Raw genomic sequence first — 20,615 nt, forward strand, 5'->3', positions numbered from 1 at the left:
TCATAGATTCTGCTGCATCCAGGATCTCAGATGTGCTATTCGTGCTTTGAAATCACTTGGAATTAAACAGAGAACACCAACAGAACCTGTCCATTTCACTGTCAAAAATGCCTTACAAACAAATTATCCCAAGAGAACAAAAGACTGGGAACACATTAAGAAATTTTTAAGAAATGAGGTAAATAGTTCAATTCTATCTTAGACATTAGCATTCAGAGTGGTAAGACAGCGCAAAGATCAATAGAGTTAAAATTTTTTGTTTTCTAAAGAAGTCTCTTATTGCTACAAATGTGGTAGAATTGTGATTCAAACCACTTTGCATGCCAAGCTACAGTACTTTCTACCACCACCCTCTTGTCTGAATACTTCAAAATTTCTCTCAGCCAAACTTCTCATGTAATTTCAAGCTTAATTTAACACATCTTACAAACAGACAGTAAAAGAATGTCATATCCCACAGCAAACAGAGTTGAGCTTATGTTGCATGATTGTCTGTTTATCTAAGTAAATTTACTGTGGCTCTCTGGCCCCTACTTTAGATACAAACTATTAAGGACAGTTGTAATTAGGTCATGTTTTAAATCTTCCTTTTCCTTCTTCTCAAGCCTGATAAGGCAACAACAACTCTAATCACTGGACCTTGTATTTCTACACTGTAGCTAACTAATCTACTGTCATGTCAATATTTAATTTTTATTTGCTTCTGCAGCTCTCCTCTCTCAGTATTTACCTACAGGCTTTCCCTGAAACTATATCTTTATTAATTTAAGAATCTTCCAAAGATTCGTAGCCGTCCAAGTAAGAAACACTAAGTAATTTTTAATCATCCAAATCTTCAGTAAGTCTCAGAAGCAAAGGTTCAGAAATGGGAAACAAAATAGCAAGAACAGGTGTTAAATGATATTCAAAGCAATAATCATGCAAACAATGGTCTTTTTGAAATACATATTGAGTACTGAGGTATTGTTGTAAGTCTCACTTCCAAACTTCAAAATTTTTTCTGTTTGTGTGTGGGTATTTTGTCAATGAAAACAGAAGTTCCCTGAAGTTGGTCTTAAAGATACACATCTCAGATACTTTCTAGTTGCTAGTTTTTACCTTTTCAGACAGAATATAAGAAAATCTGTGTTTTCAATCTGAAGATTTACATTTTGATCTTTGGCTCATTTTGATCTTTGGCTCATTTTGATCTTGTTTTCCTTTTTTCCTAACTGCCTGCACTTATGTATCAGGAGGAAAAAATATGAAAGAAGGGATCAATGATGGTGTGGAACACACCTGGAGCAGTAAATTAAAACGAATTACGTAAATAAAGAGCAATAACAAAGTATTTCTGCTCTAATATGCTATTGAAATGGAATGCCAAGTTTTTTAACAACAGCCTATTGGATCATTTTTCCTTTCAGAAATAAAACATTTATTTCAGGACAGCTATAAGTTTTCTGATCTAGTTCCACCTCTGAAACTTCCTGGAATCTCAAAGCAATTAATACATAAAGGTCCCCCTGATGGGAAATTTATTTATTTATTTATTAATATCTCAAACTTGCAATTTTAAGGAAAGGTATGGATATAGGCCATAAGACTTGACTTTACCAGGCACAACTGAGAAATAAACACAATAACTGGAATGACAGAGGACATAGAAATTGAAAACTCAGATATTTACTCATTAGGAAAAGGAAGTCAATGTTAAGTATTACGTACATGATTTTAAATGCTCAGCATGTTTTAATTTCATTTCAAATTGAGAAGGAAAGGCTTGCATGCTCTGTGACATTTTCATATTTAAATTAAAACATTTACAAAAAAAAAAAGTTTCAAATAAATTGTTTTTATCTCAAATAAACTTTGTAGATTTTCAAATCTAAAAAAATCCCTAAAGAAATCCCAAGCAATAATGCCAGCTACAGGCCTCCCAAATGGACAAAACTAAATTACAGGATGTATCTTTGGAAATTATCTGTGATCTTGGTAGAATTCTTGGAGGGTTATAGATTCTGTACCACTAACAAAGAAAAAAAAAAATTGAGGAAAGGAAATTGTTTGTGTTAACAAGAAATTTTTTTTCATTATGATTAAAAAGTCTGTTTCTTGATAAAAGATTTTCTTCACTGTGGAAGTATGTGCTTTTTAGAGATCCTTTTATTTTGTTTTGTTGTTGGAAATAATTAAAATATAACATAGCAATACAGATATTACATGAACAGGTACAAAGCTTCACAAGGGAACCCAGACTGAACTCAGTAACTGCCTCTGTGATTCCTTATGAATGGAATGCCTTGTCCATATCCTGTCCTAAGGTTCGATATTTCAATTTAGGGGCCGTGCTATACTACATACTTACGTACTAGAATTGATTCCCACAGCATTCTCTTAAGGCCCAAAAGTGTTCATACGACCTAACTGCTGTCAAAACAACTGGAAATAAACAAGGACATTTAGGATGTTTTTTTCTAAGACCTGCTACTTGAATGAATAATTCAAAATTTTAATATATTTTGTCAATATGGATCTGAAAAAATTACAAATGTCAGTGCAACATCTTGTCGGACTCCTTTAATGGCAATAGCTCTCTACCACAGAAAAGGATTTTGTGAATAAGATTCCTAAATTAGAGGGAGAAAATGAACAGCAGGAGGAAGAAATAGCAGTGGCAGAAAAAAGTACAATCTTCCTCAGAGAGAAAACTTATAATAAAACATATTTTCAGCATAATGAATCTGAATGACAAAGAATCAAATAATGTCTGTATGAAACAGACCATAGAAGAAAGAACTTCTCATATCTAGGATTCACAGGACAGACTTATGCAATGTACAGAACTGCCTCACAGAGTGGTAGAGACGAGGACTGAGGCATAGAGGGAGGAGCCATTAAACTCTCCTTGCTGCAGAGTTGTAAACAGCTCACTAACATGGCCACTGGTAACTAGTTCCAATATATGACACTTTGCAAATTGAAAAGGTAGAAATTCCTCTAAGTTCATAAAGTAGTGATGAACACATTGGATATTGGAATTATCTTACATGTTAGTAGGAAATTCTGAGCTACTTATGGAGAGATAAGTTATTACAATGCCACCATCAGGAGGCAGGATGAGGCAAGGGGAGACAAGGAAGAGAAGGGAAGAAAAAGAAGCCAGCCAAGTCTTCTAGGTAGGCATCTGGATAATAAGTATGAACCAAATGAAGCCAATTCAATGCCCTTCTTGGAACATGTACCTACTTGCAAATTTATTAGTAGAGAGAAATTCAGCCAGATGAACGTCTTAAAGCAGGCTGTTTGCAAGTAATTATTGATTATTACACTGTAATAATATATCCCAAGGCTCACATATTTCACATTAAAAAAAATATTATAAGTTGGAAATCAGCTAAAGTCATCTCTCTCTAACAGGATACATGTTTATACCTGAATTCTCCTCTTGATTTATCAAAACAGAGAAAACAGCATATGGTTTTATCTATAGCAAACAGCTTATCTACCAAAAGAACAGCTAGCTATTTTTAATTACTAAAATTCCAGCTCCTTTTAAATAAAAGCACTCTTTGTTCTCTGATGCTTCTATCTGATTAATTAAATGTATGCAGAATGATTAATTGATTAATCAATTATTTGGTTATTGCAAACTCTCTCCAAATATTTATTTTTTACACTTATCTCTATGGAATAATCACTTAATTTTAAATTTCAATGCATTCATTAATAATGAAAATTAATTGAATCTTTTGGAGTATGTTTACTTTATCTTTCTACCATGAGTTCACTGAGACATGTTTTCAGATGTAATTATAAGTAGAAAGGATTACTTAAAAAAAAAGGTCATGGAAAATACACCCAAGCATTTCAATATCTAATTAATATAACAAGGACACACAAAGATTCAGACATATGCTTAAGCACCAGTACTAGTGTGCACAACTGGACAGGCAGAGGACAAAAGAAAAGGTCCTCAACAAGATGGCAGCATCTTCTGGTTTCTCAGAGAGTTACATAGATAAAAACACACCGACTGATAAATCGGACGCTGCCTGAAGGATTGCTTTCCAAATGTGGTTTCACACCTTCTCACCTTTATTTCATTCTTATCATTCTTTGAATGGTAAACAGAATCTGGCCCAGAGCTACCTATAATGTAATTATATCCCAGATCTGCCCAAATCAGCAGTGAGAAATGGAAGTATAGAAGTTTAGCATTGACAGAAGTTAATTAAGTACCTTAATCAATTAACTGAAAGATTCATAGAGATGACTCAGAATGATGCAGAATGTGGATTTGGGAACAGTGCTTATCATTTTTCTGTATACAGAATTGAATGTAAAAGTATACAAATATACTTTTTAGAAGAGATAGATCCACTGCATATCCAGCTAATAAAAACCTGTTTTACCTGAATTAGGTGTTACTTCTCAGTGATTAATAACAGAAAGGAGAATCTGTGAAACAGCTTCCTTTCTACTGTGTGTACTTGAGTAGTACTTGAGCCAGTATAAAGTGCTCTAAGCTTTGAACCAGAAGTAAGTATCAGATCTTGAACATGACTACTAGATTTACTTTTTAAAATTCTAGACTTTTAGGTTGTATTATTACTGAATTTTTCATTAGGGATGGAAGAGTCAGACTGAGAAAAATCAGGATGATGCTTTAATGATATTAAAAAAACACCCAACCAACGAAAAAACCTGATTATAGTGAATATTCTCAGAGGCTTTAATTGTAAAAAAATAGAAGTGTTTGATTACACAATTGTCTATTTTTGTTTTCCGAGACCAAAAAAAACCCACCATTTTTCTTCCTGGTATACATTCACAGGAAGAAGCAGTAGAAAGGCAAATTTAGCAAGCAGCAATTTCCAGCAGGGTTTCTCTACAAAGCATATTTAAAATAAGATGGTGTTTTCTGGCACTCTTTCCCCTTTCCCATTTCTCCTGATCTCCCAGATCAGAAAAACTGAATGAGTGGTTCAAGTACTGTAAGAGTACCACATGGTCACTCAGCAGTGGTAGAAACTTAAATTATAATTGTTTCTTTGCATTTTTACGTTATAAAACAAAACAAAGAAATCCCAAACAAACAAAAAACCGCCCATAAACAAAAAAAAAAACAAAACAAAAAAAAAAACCACCAACCCTCCCCCCTCCCCAAAATAAAGCAAGACAAAAACTATTTCCCCAACTTTCCCCAGTTCTTACTGGATTCTGTGTAATACATTGACATGAATGGAACTATAAGGAAAGTACTCTGCAGAACTGCTAATTGACATTATTTCCCCAATATGACCCTTCAGCAAAGGGTTTTTTTACAGTACTGCAAAACAACAACAAACCACTAATTTGTTCTAAAGCCTGATTCTTCAGCAATTCACACAGCTCCCTAGCTAACAGTTGAGCTTTGCCACAGGCTAAGCATTTATTTTTATGACTCTTGCTTCATTTGAAAGAAGTGTCAGCATAAAACCCACTGAGTTCTACAGTGGTGCATTGTGAAATGCTGAGATATTGAGAAGTACTGAGAGCTGCAAGACTATGGCAATGCATGGAAGTCAAGGAAAATGGAATAAAATGAAGAAATGACTGTCACTGGCCCTGTTTATTGTCTAAGCAACAAAATGTTTTCTGAAGAAAGTGAGTCAATGACAGAAGTCTCCTGAATACAGTCAGCAGTTACAATTTAATCTAATGCTGTCTGTGGTTGGTTGCTACTGATCATTTACTAATCCACGTATTTTTTATCAATCTGCTATTTTTGTAAATACAAAGCTATAGTGATTATAAACAGTAGAAAGCTACCAAACTAAAAGGCCGAGCTTTTATTTATTAGATAAAATAATAGTACAACAGTAGTAACAATAAGAAAAAATAAACTTTTTTTTTTTTTTTTTTTTTTTTTAGAAAGAAGCAAACCCTAACAGTTAGCAGGAGAATGGGGGTGATGGGAGGATGGGGGAGAGTCTGTGAGTTTCTTAAAATCCCATTAGTTTCCATGATGGCATTGGGGATACTGACAAGACTTTCAAAGACTTCAGCAGAAGGTGCATTATACTAATCCTAAGGCCTTTTGAAAATTCCATTCATATACAATAGAGGAACAGGAATAAGTTGCAAAGAAATACAAAAGATTATAATTTATGTTATAAAAAAAACCCAACAAAGAATATAAAAGAAAAATCACAAGGTTCCCCCACATGATATTTGTGCTGAATTTTAAACCCTAAGCATATAAGTATTGAAGCCAGTGGGAACTTTTTTACTGACTGCAAAAAGAAATTGAATGATCCTGGTCTTAACACAATCTGGCTGATTCTGGTCAAACTGGGTGATATTTTTGCTATTTGCATTCCTAGCAGGAACTGTTCCATAAAAGAAAATAATTGCATTCAACATTATGTCAAAGAGGCAAATTTATTTCAGAAGCAGCATTTTCTACTGGTCCAAAGAAAGGAAGAAAGGAGAAAGCTATTAAAATCTTATCTACTATATACTTTATTCAGTGGAGTCCCTCACTGAGAAAAATGTGAACAGAGTCACCTTTTTGTTTCTTATCACTGAATTTTTAGAATAGGTTTTTAGAATTTTTAGAATCTATGTGTCTGTATCTATATAGAGATACAATCCATACTTCATGTAAAAATTACCACAAATCCACTTATACAATAGAGATGTTTTATATGAAAACAAAATTTTAAAAATTCCATAATTCACTCCCAGTTTAACTATTAGAATATGTTGATAAAAATTGGAAAACTACATCCAGACATTGGGGTTTATTACTGGGAGATGACCATAGCTGATGTGAAGGAGGTTACATGGAATAAATGCTATGCAGTATGATACAACATGGATTCAAATATCATAAAATGTTTTGAGGGGTTTTTTTGATGAGTACATGATAATGAAAACTGTACTGTCCAGCAAAACAAAATCTAGATAAAAAACAGTGGTATTAATGAATTTTTCATAAACAACCTACCAAAGTATTTTAGGCTGTTGCAGTGGATTGACCTCAGCTGGATGCCAGGTGCCCAACACTCAGCTCTAGTACTCCCCAGCTGGACAAAGGAGAGAAAATAAGATGGAAAACAACTAGTAGGTTGAAATAAAGCAGTCTACTACAGCAAAAGAAACAAAAGTTTGCACACACCATAAGCAAGGGGAAAAAAAAGAAGTTCATTCTCTACTTCCCATCAGCAAGCAATATTCAGCCAGCTCGTGCAAAGCAGGGCTTCAGCACACATAGCAACTGCTCTAGAAGGCAAACATCATTAAACAACAAATACCCCCCACTCCTCCTCTCTCCCTAAGCTTTTACATCTGAGCTGACATCACATGTTATGGACTACCCCCTTGGTTAATTTGGGTCTGCTGGTCTCATTGTGTCCCTTCCCAGGATCTTGCCCACTCCCAGCACCTTGATGGGGGTGGGAATGTTAGAGGGACAGCCCTGGTGCCCCCTTTTATCAACACCTGTGCAGCTACCAATGCAAAGCACAACACTGTGAGGGCTGTATGGGAAAATGAACTCCAGCTCAGCTAAACCCAATACAGCTGTGGTGATCAGAATAATCTGTTAAGATTTTTTAACCTATTAGTTTCCAAGAAAAAACAAATAGCAGAGGAAACCAAGCAGAAATGCAACCTAAAATATATTACAATTCCATACATCTGCAGAATTACTTGCCCATTATAAGGAGCAGATGAAGGGTAGTTCACAGCTTTGTTTTTTCTTGTGTGATTCAGAAACAAACTAAAGCCCAGTTGCAGACTAAGTCCTTCCCATTCCCTCAGTGACTATCCAGAAGCAGGCACCTGACTATATGCATTAGTTTTACTTTGACCTTTAAAACAGAAGTAGAATCAGGGCTAGAATTTGTTCTGAAAGATAAATCTGTACCTTCACTGTATTTTAAATATAAGCTTCCTAAACTGTTTTTTTGTCATTAACAATATCTTAAAACTAGCAAATTCTCTTCTTACTCTCATTCAAACCAAGGTAAAACAGGAGGCACCATAAATAGAAAGAATATATTGCTGTGAAAGCCATTGGCTTTTCTACCATGAGAACATTTCAGTACCTATCTAAATCCCATATTATGACAAAATAAAATGTAATTGGTCTAATTTTTTTTTTCTTTTAAGTTAATTGGACTGTGTCTGGGGAACCTCTGTGAGAAAAAAAAAAAAAAAAAGAAAATAAAAAAGAGCAATCAAGAAACCTTGTGTTGGAATTCCTGTACACAAACTACTTTATTCTTGATTGAATAATTAAGAAGACACATCAGAGACCTGAACAAGGTGTGTGTTAATAGGTATCCAATGGGTAAAATTCCAAGTTCCTGTTTTGAATCTGTTTTCCCTTTTTACCAAGAGGACAGAAAATGAGCACAGATGCATAGACACAGTTTTTATTCCAAGTTTTTTTCTGCCTTTTTTGTCTTTTTGAAGATTTTTGTCACTAGTATTCTTTTCTTATTGATAGCACTTAAGCATTATGCTTGTTGAGTTTTTTATTCTCTCTATGCCTCTGTCTATCCAACTATATAAAAGTCACAAAGGATTTGCCATAGTAAGAAGTAACAACAATTTATTGCCAATTATGTAGTAGATAGTCCTGAGGTGAGAGGAGAAATATATCAAGCAGTGTGACAGTTTGCTGGACTCCTCTAGAAGATGGTGCTCTCAGTTTCTTTTATATTGCCCCTGGAAAGAATGGAAGCAGTGAATCTCTAGACAAGAAAAGACATTTTATGTTGCCGACAGCTATCTTCCGTCCTTGTGAAATAATTTTCCCAGGCAGCTTTTCTTAAGTGTGTGTCTCTATTATGTACCAGGGACAGAAAGGAAGGCTTTTAACCAGATCACCAATAAATTGTAGCATTTTTTCTTAGTGCTTATCAAAGGATGCAAATTTGATTTCCAGTGCTCCTGAGTTGTTTATTTTACTAATTGAAAAGCCACTGAATAGATGGAGCTATACTTGTTAAGTGCTCAGAAATAAAGCAGTTCAGAGAAAATTCAATGTCACTCCAAATACCTTCGCAGAAAGTTTGCTTTCCCTGATTCTCCTCAGACTGCCAGCTATGCTCAGCAGCATCACCAAGGCTCACATGGTCAGCCTGACCTCCCCAGTCTTTTCAGCTGGATTCTTCCACCCAATGGATTTCAAGTGATTCATCATTGTGGAGGAAGTGAAGATTCATCAGGATCTGCAGGGTGGGGCATGACCAAACAAATACAGATGTTGTTATGCATATTTTGGCACACTATGTTTTTTCCTAATGCAGTGGTATTCAGATAAGGCTTTGTTCCTTTCTGACTTGATAGGCAGGAATGAGGTCTGGGCTGAAATTAAATGTCACCACAAAAAGTCCTGGCTCAGAGCTCTGGCAAAATCCTCTGAATTTTGGGCAATGGTATCAAAATTCAGGCTTCCATCGAACTCATTTTCCTCTTTGTCAGGAAGATCCAAGCAGTTTGTTAAACAATATTGATCTAACTGGTAGAGGGAAGCACTAATTAGAAAGTTAATAGAAAACAACACCTAATTTCAGCAACAAAATAAACCCATTTATAATCTCCATCTCCAGGAAGCCACTGCAATACCAGCTGGTTGCTTTCCTATTCTCGCAATAGCCTTCCTTCTCTCATGTTTTAAGTCTTGTTGGTACTGAGGTCTGAATCAAGTTGATGTGATAGGGCACAATAAATTGCTTTTTTAAGCTCCTCCTCACTCCACGCACCTGTCCTTTTTGCCGTGCCTACCACCAAAAGCCAGTGAAAATAACTCCCACAGATCTGCCCACAGATTTTGTTATTTCAGCTCCTGCAAAAGAGTGCATCACTTGCTGAAGTGAAAAGTTGCTCAGCTCACCAGAGTTTCAACTGCTTCTTATGTCCCTGATTACAGGACACTCTTGCAATAGTTTCTTATTTCTGATTTTGGGTTTGAAAATTTAACATAATACTAAAAGCCTTTTTTTTGGTCAATAAAACAGTCACCCTAGAAACATTTAGGCAGAGACAGCCTAGATTTCTACACATGTAGAAAACTCCAACCTTGTCTCTATTCAAAGGTGTAGTTTACTCTTTAATACCAGTGCCTGTTAAACATGCACAACACATGCAATTATGTTCCAAGACTGCCATTCGGTGCTACCAAATATCAACATATTTCCCCTCTAACTACATTACTTTTGCCTTAAGTGTCAGGCACCATGGTTGCAAGCTAGTTTTTCAGAACACTAAGTCCAAATATTTTCATGCCTGTATGTGTATGACAGATCTGTTATCAAAAAACTACAAATAGATCATAATAGTTCTATTATTCTCATTTTACTGTGGTTTTGAAGGATTAAGTGGCTTGCCAAGAGATCAGGGAGAAACTCTGAGGGAGACCAGATCACTGTTGAATTCCAGTTTATACTCCAGTGGAAAGTCATTACAACTCAGATATTCTTTTCTCACATCTTAAGGTAAAGAATGGAAATTCCTGATTGATTTTAAAGGAAGTAACAAAGTAATATAAAAATAGATGAAGATATGAGTATTATATAATTTATTTCAGTAAAAAAAAAGTATCTTTTTCTGAATCATCTATTATTTGGCATACTGAAGTGGAAAACTTCACTCCTGTTGACTCATTGTTGTCACATTGATTACACTGTTGTTCATTTTTGGATTTAGGCATGAGTTCATTACTCACAGGGTTTACTTGAGTTTTGCACATTGCTCTGTAGTGATGCAACCCAGGAGCTATTCTGTTCAGTGATCTGTAGCATCTGAGCGCTTTCATTGGTACTTTCTGATTGTTGCATATTGGTACTTTAGATGTTAATAGAGATTCTTGATCACTTTCTAGGTTCCAGTGCTTGCTCAGCCTCATTTCTGTATGGGGCACTGAATCCCTGTATCAAATGAGTGGTTTATGCATTTGCAGAGTATTTCACTCTGATGCTCTGATGTTTCTGCACAAAAGGATTATTCTTGCTTTTACTGAGTGGTAGCAGCAGTTAAATTGTCTCTCCTCTATCATTTAGCCCAGTGGATCATCACTACTTTTTGATCTCCCTTTGTTTTTGTTGAATATACCCACATATTTTCCTCTAGAAACTGAAAATTGTGGAGTTTTCTAAGGTCCTCATCTACAAGTTCAGATATCATCCCTCAAGATGAAGAGAGACAAAAATATAATCTGCCAGTCAAGACATAATTTTTTTTTTTCACAGAGCATTTGTAACACCAGAGCAGTTAATAACTGAACTGTCTACCTGATCACTCCTTGAATCAATGGTTTCCTAGGTCAGATCCTCTCAGTAGGTGACCAGGACGTAAGCTCTCATTTTGCAGGCTCCTTTTTGCTGCACTTCATCTGAATATGGATATTGCTTTTTCTGCTTCTTTTAGCTACCCATTATCTTAAGACCTAGCTTTGTTTTGCTATTAATTTGGCACCTCTCTATTTTATACATGTAACCTTTCTTTACTTCTTTTGAACATCAATGTCTCAAAAATTCAACATTTTTGCTGGTTAAGATGTTTGCAACATTTTGCTGGTTAAGATGTTTTTGATTTCTTACATGCCATATCATTTACTCAGAGTTGGCCAAGAAGAGACTGGAGCTCTCTCCATTCTTTTAATCTGATTAATCTCATTCCTTTTCTCTCTCTTTTTTTTTTTTTTTTCTTTTAATTTTTATTTTGTTTTCTGTTTTTAAATCAAACCTGACAAAGTTATGGTCAAGATGAAACACTTATTTCACAAAGGGAATAAAAGAATGAGAGTTCCATAATTATTATTTTTGATTGTTATTGTTACTGAGTATATTCAAATGGATAGTCCTTAAACCCTGTAACTGTATTGATCATCATGATAGCAATTGTACCTATCTATTTTCTGTATACATTTTAAATATAAATATCTCTTTTTACTGTGGCAGTGGTGAGACACTGCAACAGGTTGCAAAAGAAGTTCTGGATGCCCTATCCCTGGAAGCATTCTAGACCAGGTTATATGGAGTTTTGGGCAACCTGGTGGCATGGAGGTGTCCCTGACCATGGCAGATTAGACGATCTTTCTGGTCATTTCCAACCCAAACAATTTTATTCTATGTATATATGACTTTAAACCCCATTTTAATCACAATTTATTCCAAATGCCAATGATTGCTTTTATTATCACTAGAAAATTTCATCTGACTGGACAATAATAGAATTGGAAGATACACATATGAGTGGAAGATTCTTTAGTATTGAATCTCACTTGCTATTTTATGACTGATATTTAGCCATCATTTATCTGAAAGAATTAGAAGAGGCCTGAAGTCTATGTTCAGAGCTTTCTGCTGGGTCATGTAGAAGACGGAAGGGCATCTGCACATCACTGAGTGCTGCATTTTAGAATCCTGAGCTGTTACAGCACTTACTCGTTCTCTTCAATTTGAAAAGGATAATGGCAAGTAAAAGTATTAGTTTAAGTCTTATTTCATTTTATGAAAATGATTTTTTTTACGATCTTCTGTGGAATCAATGTCATGTCTGTCTATGTTCCAGCAACTGACCATATCACCATTTAATCTCAAAGTACACTCACACCACAATGTCATTTACTGCATAATAACAGTACAATTTTAAATGAGTCTTTGTGCCTTTCTGTGTCTGATCTCAGACATTATCATTTTATTCAGACAATATGTAGTGCAGAAATGTTCGAAAATTATGAGGATGTTTATTTCTCTTTCTTAATAATTGATATCATTAATTATAATCATAATGCAGCCAACTTTTTTTCCACATTTTTTCACTGAAACCAAAAGCTGTAGCAGACTGCTGGACCAGAAGATAAAGACAAAAACCCCTCTTGGTTCAACTTTCCTCTTGGAAAAAAAACCAAATTTGGGAATGTAGGAGTTTACAAAGTAGTTCTGGTGGGTGGAATATGGGGGGTGGAAAGCAACACTTTGAGGTTATACACAAAACAATGAAGAACAGAGTGAGTTCTGTGCACCTGAATATATATTTAATCACTTAATCATAGGTTCATGAAAGTGATAAGACAGATGCTTTCCAAATCAGATGCCGGATTTATCTACTACTGCAACTAAGTCCTCTATTTTTCCAAGCACAAAGGTGGACAGATGGTCACCAGCAGATCAAACCCAAAACTCAGTGTTGACACTCATGTCAGATTATTGTTTTTGTATACACCATTAAATCGTTTCAACATCTATTACCATTCCTGTTTCAAAACAATAAGAGAAAAAATGAACAAGCATCATGGTGAACCTGATGTTTGTTTTTTTGAATACATTTTTTTCAATTTTTTCCATATGGATAAATATTATCATGGTAATATATAAAAAAAGTAAACAGAAGGGTTTTTTAGTAATACATGACCTTTTCATTGCTTCTTTTGAAAATACTTATAAATCATTCAGAGTTGCATGGAAATCAAGCAAATTACAGAAATGAGAGTTGTAGAAGGAAAATATTCATAACTTTTTCATGGGCTCTGACAAATACACTATTTGTATACACTTACATCTGTGCATAATGTTAACAATATTTCAGTGGGAAAATATGTTCAACATCTATTTAATGCAGGTTTTCTACAGACTTCTTTAGGTCTTTTCACACTTAGCTATAGTTCATGCTTACTATGAACTGTATTCAATTTATTTGTGGTTTGGGGTTTTTTTATGATCTTGTCTCCTAGACATTTATTCATGGCAAGGAATATAGCATTGCTTAAGTAAAAGATGTTTGATTTAATAGTTATAACAAAACTAGCATGAGGAACTGAACAGGATATTTTCATAAATGCAGTACTCCAAGTGGTAAAACTTAAAGTAGTTGGACAGGTAATAAAACATTACCATAGATAACATAGTACCTTAAATATCAGTCCTGAGGAGAAATAATATCCTGTGTTTTGATCCTGTCTGGGTAGCATCTTTTTACCTCATGTCTGGGTTGCTTTAATATTATAGGATAGCTATTGTTGTACCTGCAGTATTACAATGTGCTGAAACTTTATTTCCTAACACCAAATAGACATTTCCTATGATTTAGGATATGCTAACAAATGTCTCAGAGTTTAACTAAGAAGACGAATGGCCAAGTTATCTCTCCAAATACTTGTGAAAGATACATTTTTTTCATGGATCTATTCAATAAGCATCCTGTTATGAACTTGCCCTTGCCCTGATATAGGTTTAGTTTTTATTCCAGGTTTCATTTAAGCTTTCCTCACAAACTGAGCAAAATTTTCATAAAGAAATGCTGATTAAGTGCCTGATGGAGGAAATTTCTAAATTGAAGGCATTCAGATAAGTAATGTAGTATGGACTGCAATTGCCAGATACTTTGGGTGAGGATATCAAACTGATTTTTTTAGTGTAATGATAATTTTAACATAATGTCCACACTATTTGATTTCATAAAATGCAGTGACAGTTTCCAAGCTTATGTTATTTAAAGTATAAATGAAGGTTCTAAAACTTCAGGGTTTTTTCAGCTTTGGTTGCTGATGACATTGAATGAGCAGCAATCATTTGTGCTTGAAGAGTAGGAACAAGTGTTAGTCAAGCTTTCCCCATGCAGTGTTATTAACAGTTACATGACTGGGTTTGATTGAAACAAGATAGCTACTCAGGGTTAACATTATAGGTGTTTGCTGTGTCACTCAGCAATTTCACCTCTTCATTACCAGGTTTTTGCTGTAGCTCTGGACTGATCAGAACACTCTGATGACATTGTCATTTTAGACTATCACAGAAACACAGAATATTCTGATTTGGAAGTGATGTACAAGGATCACAGAGTCCAGCTCTTCAGTGAATGGGCTGTATGGGGCTCCAAACTACAACTCTGGCATTATTGGTACCATGCTACAACCAGCTGGGCTAACCTCATTGGGAAAATTAAAGTGAAACATAAAGTAGCAGCTTATTGCAGTCTGACTGCCCACTCTGTTCCTTTCTTAAAAGTCCTTATCTCTTCTTAAGGTGACTACGTGGTGCAGTAAATTATTGCAGTTTGATGCATACCATACACTACAGCCAACTAAAGCACAGAACATGCTTTAAGTTCTGTTGTGTTTAGCAATACAATAATTAGGTAAGTTTAGGACATGTTTATTAGCTCAGTAAAATGCCATTGCAAAAATTGCATCAATAACATAATTTAAAAAAAAAAAATATTCAGTAAACAGAGATACACAGAAACTGTTATTTTTTAACAAACATAAGAACACAATTACCTCAACAGCAATACATTGATCATTAAATGACATTAAATAGTCAATCAACAGAGCCAAATGAGCAAAATTATTTTCTGAGTCATGCTGACCCCACAAGAAGAGGATAATTTTCCCAATGCTCACTAACAAAGTGAAAAGTAAATACACTAATTTGAAGCAGGGAATTTTTTTTTCACCAAGGATAAAAAAAATGATAAAAATTGAACTTTTTGGACACCTAATGGAACGATAATGAATTTCCTCACATAGCAGACAGTAAATTTGGCTATCATTGCAGTATTATTTTGAATTATTGCATTGATAGCCTAGTATACAGTGAGCTGCAGTCATATTTGTTTGCATACAGAAGATCTTGTGACAGTGTTACAAAACATTTTCCAGGCCATGTGGAATTTTCCACGGATTTTGAAACAATGCAGGCATTTGCTGAACAAAAGTCCTGATTCCAGCATTTTAGAGGGCTGGTTTTGGTGAAATGCCAGATCAGTTCTGAGTTTTCAGCAGCAAGTAGGAAGGTGAGGTTAACAGGGAGTATTTGACAGCAAAATCTAAAGTCAGCTCTTTAATTGAGAGAATTTCTTCCTTTCAGTGACCACTTGATCATTGATATTAAACCCATTTAACCCAGAGCTATTGTTTAGCTGGCTGCTGATTAATATTTTGGATGATTAAGTAATCAGCATTGTAAATGATCAATTAGTCACAAAGGGAAAAATAATAAATGACGTACTTAACCTACATTTTATCACAGCTAGGAGACCAAGCCAGTCCTCAGAATTCCCATAACAGAAATGAAGTGACTATTAGGTATAAATCAATACCATTAACCATTTAACTCTTGACCTTTAAAGAGAGAGATTTTCCTTAAAGAAAATAAATATATGTTCTTGAGACTCTGGTAGAAAGGCTAGTTTATTAATGGATGTATTTTCAAATGAGTGTTTTTTCAAATATAAGATTACTTGCATTAAACAAAATTAGACTTTTAACTGATGTTTGTGCAAACAGAAAAAAGAATGAAAGCAGAAAATATGTAATATCTGTGAAATACACGTCAGTATGTGTATTGAGTCAGGGAGAGAGATGAAGAGCTATAATGGGTAACGTATATGAAAGTATACATTAATAATATGATAAACACATTCTCTGTTTATATATATAGATACGCACACATATGTATGTATTTATGTATATATATATATATATATAATATATGTACATATATACAAGTGCTAAATCCAAAATCAATCAAAAACAGTTATTGTGAGCTGAATCAGCTTCAAGATTGCTTTTGGATATATCAGGAATTAAAGGCAAATAAATAGATAAGGGGTGTTATCTTTTGATTTGGACTCAAGTATATTTCTGCTGCTTGAGTCACTGGTGTGAGCACATCTTTTCTCTGGTACTCTAGCCGTGGACGTATGCTTAAATATATACAGGGGCCTTTTGGGGATGTTATGTGGCCAGTGGTAAGCATGCAGGATACCCATTTTTTTATGGCAACAAATGTAGATGGAATTTTTAGGCAGACTATATTCAGGTTCCCATTATACTCCTGGTATGTGTGCCATAGGACCTGAAAATTTAAGAGAGGGGAATGATTTTATTCACCGTGTCTAATTGGGAGAAGAAAATTAATTCAAACATTATAACCGTTCTGGTTTTTTGATCTTTGAAAATAATCCTAAAAAAATCCATGAGACAGATTCTACTACTAATTCAACTTCACTGAAATTCTCCAATATTTCACATGCATACTTGAGATCAGATTGTGACTATCCATGTTTACAGTCTTCAAATCATTCTATGAACACTTCTACTGCATCTCTTAAGAATTAATTCAGTCTCTTTCTTGATTTAAATGTAAAAATAAGCACAGTATGAAACCAAAAAAATGTTAAAAATACCTTTTAACTGTAGGAATTTTGTCCTCGGATCAATATGATAATATTTCTATATTTCCAATGATTTATTTTATCCAGTCATTCAGATGGCTTAACCGATTTCATATTTAAAATCTCTGTGGTGATAATATCTTTCTGAAAGATCCAAATTAAAGGAAAATATAAAATGAACATGGATGCACAGATGTCTGAACACGATCTCACTGCACAGTTCTTTTCAACAGTTGTGTTTTACCGCAGAGAAACTTTTTTTAATCATTAGAGGATTACTAACCCCAATCAAGGACAGTTTTTACTGGAAAGAAAAGTGGCAGTTATTGTGATTTTAGATTTGTATCTATAGCAATACATATCCACTGTTTTTCTGCCTAAGTATAGAGACCTTTAAATTCATATTGAACTGTGGATATCATCTGATGCCTACTGTATTGAGCACACCTTCTGTTAGTGGAAGAAGTATGCATAACTTTCCTTGACTGCTGTCAGCATTTAACCATCCTTAACTTGATTTTAAAGAACAAGTTGAAAGCCTCTTTGGTAATATAGTACAAACTTGAGACATGTCATTGTTTTCAGATCTTTGATCTCTTCCTAAGTTCAGCTCACCCCTTCCCTTTGGTTTTTGGACAAAAGACTGTGATGTCATCTATTAATTCACCACCCCTTATGGCTTTGAATCTGATTTTTGTAACCAGTGTGGTAACTCATTAACAATTTGATGTTGAACAGAAACAATGCATTTGTTCAGTACCACAAGAGCTAATTTAGACCATTTCTCTCTCCTGTCTTTTCTCCTTGATTGCCATTTCTTGAAGGATATTTGATAAAATTGTCTGTCTCAAAGATGGCAGTCATGAAAGCTGGAAACAGAGCCTGAAAAATAAGACCAAGCCATTGTAACTCACATCTGATTGGAGACAGAAATGTCCACAAAAAGTGTCAAAATCTTCAACAAAATTTGAAAGACCCATTTCTTCCTGTTAAAAGGTCTCACAGATACATTTTCCAATATAAAATAAAAGAACTGAAAGCAAAGATACTAAGAGACACAAAAATAAGGAAATGTAAAAAAAAATAGAAAACTAAGCAAATAAAATTTGTCCTATTAAGTCTCAGTATCTGGGACGGTCTGGGACAATGGGTATTCATTTTTAGCTTCTGTGATGTGCTCTGGTGCCCCAGGAATATGACTCATTTACATGTGAATATATAGCTATATAGGGAAAAAACCACTACATGGATGAATTCACAGGAAGCAATCTTCAGTGTGAAATCCTCCCTCTTCAATAAAAACCCTCTGCAGTCATATAGAAGTGCCTGGCAAGGTGAAATGAGATGAGATGAGACAGTGTGCGCATACAGAGTGACTAGACTTTAAAGAATGCTGTCCAGGAGAACAAACTGGAACTACAGGTACTTACAGGTGACAATAAGACAAGGGGACAAATGTCACCTACAGTAAATTCCAATGAAAATAAAATAATTTGGACCAAATATCGACTTGATGCAATGATGGGTAAGAAATTCAGAAGATATTTAGCAAGTAAAATTTGTTCCAAATAACATTAGCTATGGTTTTGCCTCCAAAGGGAAAATAACCAGCTTGAAAAACTTGGTTTTATTAGCCTATGGTTTGCCCCACTCTCACTTGTTAACAGCATTTTTAATTACAGGAAAATGCTGTGAATCAGTTTTAGTGGATCGGTGCTTAGTGGATCAATAAGAGTGCCATTTTCTCTTTTCACTTTCTTACCACAGCTTTTTTTCATAGTATTTCTTAGCTGATATTCATTTTCCTGTTGTCTTTTATTTAGTATTGAGGTCAAGTCACTGTTCTAATTGGCTATACTGTTATATTCAATTCATTACATTTTCAAATAGGATCTTTGCTCACTTATTCCAATTCTGTCTATCATACATGGGGAGAGGTCACCGTGGATTTCTGCAGATCTATTTCATTCTATCACTAAAATCTTTCTTTTGAAATTTCTTTTTGTTCCAGTGGTTTAAAAATAAAATTTAAAAAAAAAATTAAAATGTAACATTTCAGCTACTGATGTGCTATGGTATCTGTCTTCCACTACTGCTACTCAGTGTCATATCACATCATGTACTTCCCTGTATCTTGCTCTTCATATACACAGAGAAATCTGTTTGTTTCCTAGACTGTGAAATGAATGGGACACAGATATATTCTTGCTCAGTATATTGCAAAGCATCTATCAGAGATGTAAGAGAAAACCAGTTTCTGCTGTAGGAAAATGTCAGTACCAGTGTACATGTGCTCTGTGTCATTGATTGTCTGAATAGGTAGCCACTGAGGTACAAGGAAAAAAGAAATGGAACCGTGAATATGCCTAAGCTTTTTCAGCTATTCAAAATCATAACTATAGCAACTATTTCAATCATTTTTGATCCCTTTGGCACTGTTTACCTTCTAAGAGCAGTTTCTACAAGTTAACTTTCCATATTGTGTCTTCATATACCTTCATGATCAAAACCTGGACTGCAACATAGACATTAGGACTGAATGAGCTACACCAATATAATTCTGAGCAGTTTTTTGGAGGAGAGGGCAAAGGAATATTCGTGATTTAATGTGGTAGGAGCATGGCCATCCACTTTCCATACTTTCCTCAGAAATCATCTCAAATTCATTACAATCTCCTTACTTCCCCTGCTACTGCAATATTTTCAAATCAAGTTCTTTACTATCCTGCATATCAGGGTCTAGTTAAGATTTGTTTTTTATTTTGGATTTCATTTGAACATTTCCTTTTTTTTTTTTTCTTCTCCATTGTCCTCCACCTACAAAGCCATCTGTTCTGTTGGCAGATACATGCAAATTCTGTAATTGTTGTCATTCTTAGCATAGTGCAAACCATCCACAATTCAAAGGACAAGGCATGCTTTATTTGTGAGTTGGCCAAATGTATGTTGTCAAAATTGCTTAACAAAACATTAACTGGAACAATATTTGATTTTCTCTCTATTTAGGAGATTCATCTGTGTTACCAGGATTAGAAGACTGGATTTTTTTGAAACTGCTAAGTACTGTGTTCCTTTCTCATATATTTGTCTACTGTTTATGATGTGAGATTAGTTACTTTTGTCTTTAGTAACCTTAGGGTTAGATTTTTTCTTTTTCTGGAGGAGGAATTGACACCAGTTAAAGTGACAGATTGTTTGCCTATAAAACTGACCTCTTCTATATATACACGAGCAGCAGCAATGCAAACTTTATCCTGTTGTTAATATCCATGCCTCAACTTGGGTTGGGAAGGAGAAAAAGGAAGCCAAGCTCTTGAACACAAAGAAAAAAAAGAAAATCACACAAGTTACCGTAAAAAGAACGTCAGAGAAATTACACAGTGACAAGACTGTATCCTTTTCTTCATATTTCTACTTTCATAGAAAGCTAAAACTGGAGGTGGTAGTAAAATAAAGGCTCA

Source organism: Aphelocoma coerulescens, chromosome 5 (assembly GCF_041296385.1).
Source record: "Aphelocoma coerulescens isolate FSJ_1873_10779 chromosome 5, UR_Acoe_1.0, whole genome shotgun sequence".
Lineage (NCBI taxonomy): Eukaryota > Metazoa > Chordata > Aves > Passeriformes > Corvidae > Aphelocoma > Aphelocoma coerulescens.